Here is a 7,146-nt window from a genome sequence, read left to right on the forward strand (position 1 = left end):
GTTGAGGCTTTGTCCTTGATGTATTTATGGATCTTGGATGTTTCATCCTGGCCAGTGGCTCTTACACTCACTAGTCCTCTGCCTCCTTCCTCGTGTACAGTCCCAAGGTGCTGGATTTGGGGTGGAACCCTCCATGCATGGTTAGTGTCTAATGTGGTTAGTGTCTAATATATATGTTTGTATAGTTATATAAATATGTATTGCTATTACTAAATAATTAAATAAATTATGAACAGCTGTGTGCTTTGTAATATGCTCATCATACTTCAATATTTCATCAATATTCTATTCCTATTGTTTTCCCCACTAAGCATATTTAAATATGCTGAACTATGTATCAATACAATTAAAAAGTACCTAAAAAAATATAATTGTTTATAAATGTAGCTTTGATAGATGTTTGAATAAGGTTTTAAGTAACAAAAAAGCGTTTTATGATCGATTAAATGTGCCGATACGTCATTGTGCCTGCCAAACATATAAGGTTGAGTGGAGCAGTCAACCGCTCCAAGATGGCCGCCCTAAATCTTGTAAGCTACAATAGGCGAGAGCGGTCTATGAGGCGTCTATTCTTATATTGCGTCTATGGGTCTGTAGCGTTCAGGGGGTCCTTTCGCTCCTGCCACAAGAATTTAACTGACCTTAATATTTCCTGTGTTTTATTTTGGTCATTATTGTTACACTTAGTGTTGATATGTGTGTGATAGGCATGTCTATCGGACATTTATAGAAATACGGAACAAATCACGTCCCGTATCGGTTCAATACGGGACCATTTAACTGCCAAACACAAGACTTTCAAAATAAAAGCACGTGAGTGGAAGATTTCAAAATCAAATATTCACCCCCTGTGTGAATAGGGAGGTGAATTCAGGGGTTAATTCACACATTTCGCACCAAAACACATTCATCTGTTGTTACGCAACACCTTTTGTTTTGCATGGCGCATTGCTGCCATCTGTTGGACTTTTAGGGAACTGCTTGATTTTTATGTTACTTAATCAGTACGGTTGTTTGCTAGCGGTAGAGCAGATGAACACATGTCTGTTATGAACGCCGCATTCCAGGTCAAGCTCTTTGAAGCAATGCCTGTAAGTAGCAGCTTATACTTCAAAACAAGCCTTTATGTTAACATATGATAAAAGAGTGTTTATTGAATTAGTTTTGGAAATACCTGCGGGCGATTTGATTATGTGCTACGTCATTGCAAACTAGCAGGCTGCTAAGATTTCTCAGGTTGTTACGTAGCATTGCAGCTCATAGCATTCAGAGGTAGCTGTTGTATCAGTTGTACTTCTAATGTATGTAACTGAATGTAAAACACTTCTGTAAGCTGCTCTGAGCTCATCCTGAGTTGTTTGTGTTTCACTCCATTCTACATGGAAATAAAGGAAGAACTAATTAATCCTGACTCGTGTGAAAGGAGTTTGGCTGATGGTTAGTTTTGGTACAAGACACCATACAAAGTGAATCATTGGAAGTCAAAATTGGAAATAAAAGAAGAACGCGCCCATTAAAACGGAATTAGGTTTTAATAGGGAATTGAAATTTGAGAATGTTGTTGATCAGTTACATAGCATTAAGGGGAAATGCTATTTAACCGTTTTTTAAATAATACTGGGATCATTATGAGAATTTGAGGTATAGATATTAGGATCCAGTAGATGGCAGTAGTGCAACAATAATGGATGCAAGCTGCTGTTGAAATCTAAAGAAGAAGAAAGCTCCCATTTTCATTTAGCACATACTAGCAGACAGGAAGGATCAGCACTTTTACTGTTACAGTTACCATTCGGTAATCAGTTCAGTTAAATCAGTTCAGTTAAATCTAAACTTGGCAACTTTTCTTTTTCAACGTAATAAATGTGATATTCAATTGACCTGTTATGACTCAAATGTTGGGTGTCCGCCCCCCTCTGCTGCTGCTGCATCGCTGTGGAAAACCTGGAGCGGCAGAGATATCTGCGGCTTATATGTGTATGTTTATTGGTTTAAAAAAAAAAAACTTTGGGGTTGTGGTTTAAAGTTCGGTTCGGCTCATAGTTAGGAAAATACGGACTATAATCCTTCCTGGATTTTTTCTGTGAAGAACCCAGAAAGGGTTATTTGATTGTGCTGTCTGGAAAACAATATATTTTTACATTTGGGCACTCCTGCAATCGTCACACTTTTTCTGTTACAAACTGACTCGGCCCCCAGCAGAGAAGGGAAAAGTTATGTGGCCCTCACTGGAAAAAGTTTGAGGACCACTGCTTTAAACCTTTAAAGCTTTAAAATAAGGAATAGTCTGAACTATTTTTATACTGATGCAGGCTGGAAACTTCCTTTCTTCAGGAAACCTGCTCTTCCTATTACATGACTCTCTTTCTGCCTGACTGATTTTTTATGATTAAATTAAAAAAAGTAGAATTAAAGCTAAGTTTGCAAGACACAATAACAACAAACACAACCAGATTAATTTTATTACCGTCTGACTCTACTGTTGGGTCTTGATGTCACCTGTGTAATTAATTTTAAAGGTAGCTTTATTTATTGTTACTATTAAACTAAAATCTCCAGCATGGGGAAGTGGGATGAGCTCGACTTTTCTCGACACATCTCAGAACACTGGATGAGTTTGAAGAGATCAATTCATCTTAAGGCATCTAGAAAATGTAGCCAAATTGTATACCCATATAATACTTGTCTCATGAGCCTTTTGTGTCCCTTTGTTATTTTCCCCTCTCTCTTAGTATTAAAACTATTCTTTATTTTCCACTGACTGCTGGATCCTTCCATTATTCTTCCCTCATCTCCTGTCTTTTGCTCCCTTATGGTCTGCTTCAGTTGCCTTCTTACCCAGGTCAAAACCTGATTTCAATCATGCCAACTTGTAAGACTGTTTATTCCTTCATTAATACTTTTTGTGTCTGAACTTGCCTGCACCTGGGTAGTATTTAAACCACCATGACACTTAACCACCATAACCACATAAATCCTGAACAAAATAAAAATACATATAACATTTTTTTCTATTAATTATATGATTTTATAGCGTTTATCTTTTATCGTTTGTGAAATAGTAAAATATATATGTATTTGATTTATTTTCATGACAAACTTTGACCATTTAAGTAGCAATTAGGTTTAACTTTTCGTATATCTGGCTGCACTGTAATAAGATGGGTAATAAGTGTGAATGCATTATTTGCTGATTAAATGTCCAGTCAAAAAAGAGTCAAAAACTCTTGTTTTGAACTCTCCAATTAGGATGATAGCTTTCAGAATTTTGACTTAGCTGCAGGTCAGAGTTCATGTGGGATGATTAAGGAATCTAGAGGTTCACTGATTCTCAATCTGTTGACTTGTTCTAACTTGGCTAAAAACAGTGCGGTCAATAATTGGGTAGCAGGTGGAGGATTATGGTTAAATAGAAAATAGTCTCATTTGTGGACGTCCTGCTGTTTAAGGTTTCTTAGACTCACCTTCTGTGCTGTCAAACACCAGGCTGCTAATTAGAGACTAATTATACGTGTAAAAAGCATGCATGAGGAGCACCAGATACATGCTCTTACAGATACCCCCATCTTTTAGACATACAGGAGAGCTCTTAGCTTTCTGACTATATTACTATTATACTGTAAAGATCATGTTCAGAATTATTTGCATCAACCTAATTTCTAAAATGCTGCCATTTTCAAAGTGATCTCTGATGTTGGAATAATAAGACATAGATTTTAGATATGTTTTTTTTTAACTCTCCTCAAACTCAGACATTTCCATACATAATTATGTTATTAATACAAATATACATCATCTGTATATCAAATGATTTTGGAAAAGGACAAAATCCATCCAAGTGCTTTCTTTTCTCATCTTCTCTCTTCATCTGGATGTAGCTATAATGTAGATAAATAATAGCTATAAAATTAGCCTTCCAGGTGGTCACTTGTTGTTTTAGGATGTATACATAAAAGTCATTTGGTCTGCTTGTTTGGTCTGGACCAAAAGCAGACTTTTTTATTTGGTGTGGTTTGCTTTCATACCAGGCAGACTATAATTTCTAAACAAACTATGCAGATCATGATGGCCATGTTTTGGGGTGACAATCAAAAAGCTCAATAAGCACTGATGGAACACTGAATGTAAAAAATGTCTTAAGTCTTTATTCAATGTCACATGCTGTTTTTATTTTAATTATGTAAAGCACTTTGAAATGCCTTGCTGCTGAAATGTGCTATACAAATAAAATTTGATTAAGGAGAATAATGTGGTATTGTTTTCCTTTCTTTGATCTTGGTAAGCCAAATAATAACTTATGTAGTGATTCTTATTAAATCAAATCACCATTTCTACTTCGCTCATACCTTATTACCATACCATATTGTACCCAGTGAATTTAACCCTTTCAAGCGGCATGGTCACTACAGTGGACAGCCATCTAAGAGCTTGGATCTTGCATTTTTTGTTGATTTTTATGTTATAAATGCACACAGACCTCTAAAGTGGCCTCTAGTGCATCAAGCAATACACTGCTAACTACTGTCCAAGCACTGCCAGTGCAAGAAATCTTTTGTTAAATCCAATATAGCGGATACACGGAAGCATATCAGCCTAACTCAGAAATATCCAGTCCTCCCTCCTACTCCTAAAACTCTTGCTGGTAAAAAAAATATTATGACATCAAGTAACCCCTAAAGACTAATACAACTGATGTATTTTCCAAAATTAAAATTTTGCATCATGCATCAGTGACAATAATTTGACAGGTACTGATATCAATACTCTGACTGTAGATCTACAACATGCAACATTTCCAGCAAGTAGTTTGACTGTGAATAAACTGCCATCTTTTAGTTTTTAACTTGATGTCCATTGTTGCCATTAAAAAGTTAAGTTTTCATCCTTTACTGGCCAATGGTAGCAGTAGCTACAGTGGAGATGAAGATAATAAAGAATCTGTGATGACTGTGAGGTAATTCAAGATGTTGACGGACATGAAATAACTGAAGATGCAGCATCTACAGAATGCAAACCTGTATGCATTCCAAAAAAGAAAAGAAATCTGGCATTGACAGAAGAGGATTTGAAGACACTTCCAGTAATAAATATGAAATCATGTCATATCTCAGATACCCAAGGTCAAGAATGTATTGGTCATCAGAGCCAGGTTTTCTTCTTGACACGATGCTAAGTGTTTTTTCACTTCTTGAAAAAGGTTAATCTTTTACATTTTCAAAGCATCTGTAGCTTGTGTACTAATAAATGAGTGTCATCCCATGACCGTTAAATGCAGACTGGTCTCTAAGGCAGTGGTGTCCACAGTTGGTCTTTGAGGGCCGGCTTCCTGCATGTTCTAGTTCTCTGTCTGGTGGTAGCAATTTCGTTCTTCCTCAGCATTTCTCCTGAGATCTTCTAATGAGCCACCATTTGATCCAGGTGTGTTGACCCAGGGGGAGATCTAACACATGCAAAATGCCGGCCCTCAAGGACTGATTTTGGATGCTGAGGCTCCCCATGAGATCAGGCTGAGGTCATTGCCGAGGCAGCTTATCGGAGCTGAGGCCGCAAGTTTGTTGGTGCCTGTCTCGAACCCATTGGTGGACACCTTCGGTGAGGGATGCTGTTTGGCTGAAGAAGGAGTCCTATCAGGCCATTTTGACCTGTGGGACTCCAGAAGCAGCTGATGGGTACTGGCGGGGGAAGCGGCATGCAGCTCGGGTGGTCACTGAGGCAAAAACTTGGGCGTGGGAGGAGTTTGGAGAGGCCATGGAGAAAGACTTCCGCACGGCTTCGAGGCGATTCTGGTCCAACATCCGGCGTCTCAGAAAAGGAAAACAATGCTGCACCAACACTGTTTATAGTGGGAATGGTTTGCTGCTGACCTCGACTCGGGACGTTGTGGGCCGGTGGGCRGAATACTTCGAAGACCTCCTCCATTCCACCAACATGCCTTCAATTGAGGAAGCTGAGACTTGGGACTCTGGGTCGGGCTCTCCAATCTCCGGGGACGAGGTCACCGAGGTGATTCAGAAGCTCCTCGGTGGGTTGTTGCAGGATTGTGTTGGCTCACGCGACTCTGCAATATCTCATGGACATCGGGGGCAGTTCCCTTGGATTGGCAGACTGGGGTGGTGTGCTCCAATTACAGRGGGGTCACAYTCTTAAGCCTCCCTGGTAAGGTCTATTCAGGGGTCCTGSAGAGGAGGGTCCRTCGGRTAGTCGAACCTCGGATTCAGGAAGAGCAGTGTGGTTTTCGTCCTGGTCGTGGAACACTGGACCAGCTCTACACCCTCAGCAGGGTCCTGGAGGGTGCATGGGAGTTCGCCCAACCAGTCTACRTGTGTTTTGTGGACTTGGAGAAGGCGTTCGACCGTGTCCCTCGGGAGGTCCTGTGGTGGGTTCTCCGGGAGTATGGGGTACCGGGCCCTTTGATACGGACCGTCAGGTCCCTACCTGTATGACCGGTATCAGAGTCTGGTCCGCATTGCCGGCAGTAAGTCAGGCTCGTTTCCGGTGAGAGTTGGACTCCACCAAGGCTGCCCTCTGTCACCGATTCTGTTTATTACTTTTATGGACAGAGGTGTGGAGGGGATCCGTTTTGGTGGCCTTAGGATCGCAACTCTGCTTTTTGCAGATGATGTGGTCCTATTGGCTTCATCAATTCGTGATCTGCAGCTCTCACTGGAGCGGTTCACAGCCGAGTGTGAAGCAACCAGTATGAGGATCAGTGCTTCCAAATCAGAGGCCATGGTCTTGAGCCGGAAAAGGGTAGAGTGCCTTCTCCAGGTCGTGGGGGGGTGTCCTGCCCCAAGTGGAGGAGTTTAAGTATCTCGGGATCTTGTKYACGAATGAGGGAAGAAGGGAGCGGGAGATCGACAGGTGGATTGGTGCAGCATCTGCCCTGAAACGGGCGCTGTACCGGTCCGTCGTGGACCAGTACAGTGCCCGGTCCACCCAGAGAGCTGAGTCAAACAGTGAAGCTCTCGATTTACCGGTTGATCTACGTTCCCACCTTCATCTATGGTCATGAGCTTTTAGTCAATACCGAAAGAACAAGATCACTGATAAAAGCGGCCGAAATGGGTTTCCTCCGCAGGGTGGCTGGGCTCTCCCTTAGAGATAGGGTGAGAAGCTCGGTCATCCGGGAGGGACTCAGAGTAGAGC

The sequence above is a fragment of the Poecilia reticulata genome, linkage group LG20, assembly GCF_000633615.1.
Source record: "Poecilia reticulata strain Guanapo linkage group LG20, Guppy_female_1.0+MT, whole genome shotgun sequence".
In the NCBI taxonomy this organism is placed as follows: Eukaryota; Metazoa; Chordata; class Actinopteri; order Cyprinodontiformes; family Poeciliidae; genus Poecilia; species Poecilia reticulata.